Below are 2,212 nucleotides of genomic sequence, written 5' to 3'. Positions count from 1 at the left end.
CCCTATCAGCAAATCACTAGTGAAGAACCAAACCGTTTCACAGAGAGAGCAAAACTGCTGTTCTCTGACCAAACACTTTTTTTTCTTTTTTTTTTTTGCCAGAAAACGTTACACAAAATGTGGTCATGTGGTATAACACTTACTTTCGGATCGGAAGATGCTGGGTTCGAGCCTCGCTCCGCGCATAGTTGAGTCCTTGGAAAGTGCTCTTTACTCACACTCTCTCATGTTAAAAACTAATACCTGGCCTTTAATAGCATTGTCTCTGTCGGGGAAAAAATGTTATATCACCTAACAGTCGTCGAGTCTCGTTCTACATGTTACGTGTTGCCGTTGGTCAAACCCTTGTAAAGCGCTTTGAGCACTTATAGTGGATGTTGCACAACATAAAAGCTCAAGGTTGTTTTTTTTGTTTTTTTTTAAATATCGAACGATTTTAATGACCTCTATTTTGTTAAAAGGTGTTAAACTTTCAAGGAATAAAAGTAGTCGGAGTTTTACCCAGTGTCTATAGATAGCATGAAATGGACAATAGCAATAGTTTGCTACCATTTGGAAAAGCCGGTGGTCTATCGCAAAATACGTTTTCATCAGATCGAACAGATCCAGCAACCCAATCACAGCTGGGTAGACAGGAGGGCGCGGCGGAGGGAGGGAGGGGGGGGGGGGGTCAGAATAAAGTTTTGACTTCGCCCGGACATCAGTGAAGTCCCAGGTTTGAGAGTTTAAAAAAAAAAAAGATTCTAATCGATCGATATTTTGAAGGACGAGTTTTCTGGTCAAACTTTAAATACGTGGTGTGTTTTTTTTTGTTTTGTTTTGTTTTGTTTTTTGGGTTTTTTTTTCTTGTTTTTTTTTTCAGTATAGTGCAACAGAAGAGGCATAACTCGTCTGAGGCTAAAATAACGAGTTATTTGATCTTGGATTTCACAGCTTAGACATCTTTACCAACTATCTAGACAGCTTTGAGCTCTTCGTTATCCCAGCTTTCTGGTGCACGGAATATCTTGCCAATAAACCCCCTTCACATACTTACTTTGCTTAAGGAGGATGAGGGAGAGGAGGAGGAGGAGGAGGAAGAGGAGGAGGAGAAGGAGGAGGAGGAGAAGGAGGAGGAAGAATTAGTGGTGGTGGTGGTGGTGGTGGTGGTGGTGGTGGTGGTGGTGGTGGGAAGAAGAAGAAGAAGAAGAAGAAGAAGAAGAAGAAGAAGAAGAAGAAGAAGAAGAAGAAGAAGAAGAAGAAAGAAGAAGAAGAAGAAGAAGAAGAAGAAGAAGAAGAAGAAGAAGAAGAAGAAGAAGAAGAGAAGAAGAAGAAGAAGAAGAAGAAGAAGAAGAGAAGAAGAAGAAGAAGAAGAAGAAGAAGAAGAAGAAGAAAGAAGAAGAAGAAGAAGAAGAAGAAGAAGAAAAAAGAAGAAGAAGAAGAAGAAGAGAAGAAGAAGAAAGAGAAGAAGAATGAGAGATGAAGATGATGATGATGATGAGATGAGATGATGATGATGATGATGATGATGATGATGATGATATGATGATGATGATGATGATGATGATGATGATGTGATGATGTGATGCTGATGATGATGATGATGATGATGATGATGATGATGATGATGATGATGATGATGATGATGATGAAAATCGGTAATTTACCTCAAAATGATCGAAAAGAAAAGTGTTTTAATCTAGAAGGCAAAATCTGTCATTATCTTGTCATGTTTTTGCTCTCTCTCTCTCTCTCTCTCTCTCTCTCTCTCTCTCTCTCTCTCTCTCTCTCTCTCTCTCTCTCTCTCTCTCTCTCTCTCTCTCTCTCTCTCTTTCTCATTTATTGGTTTTGTTTTGGAGAATCTTTGTCATTTTAAATTGTTAAGATCATAATTTCAAACCAAATGCAACGGCTTTGAATTTTCATTTAATGAAAAAAATCACATTGACTGTATTTTATGAATTATTTAATGATGAATTAAGTAATAATCTTATAATAATCTTAGTAATAGTATTTTACCAAAATAATTGATATCAAATGGTCAATTAGATTAAAAGACACAGAAAATTACAAAATGAATAAATAAATGAATGGATAAATGAATGAATGAATAAATGAAATAAAGAATGAATGAATGGATGAATGCATGAATGAATGAATGCATGAATGATAAAATGAATGAATAATGTTGTATATTGTACATTTATTGCAATATTATAATTATTATATGAAT

Source organism: Berghia stephanieae, chromosome 3 (assembly GCF_034508935.2).
Source record: "Berghia stephanieae isolate SIO BIC M18660-M18661 chromosome 3, UCSD_Bste_1.3, whole genome shotgun sequence".
In the NCBI taxonomy this organism is placed as follows: domain Eukaryota; kingdom Metazoa; phylum Mollusca; class Gastropoda; order Nudibranchia; family Aeolidiidae; genus Berghia; species Berghia stephanieae.
This window is presented reverse-complemented; position numbering follows the sequence as displayed.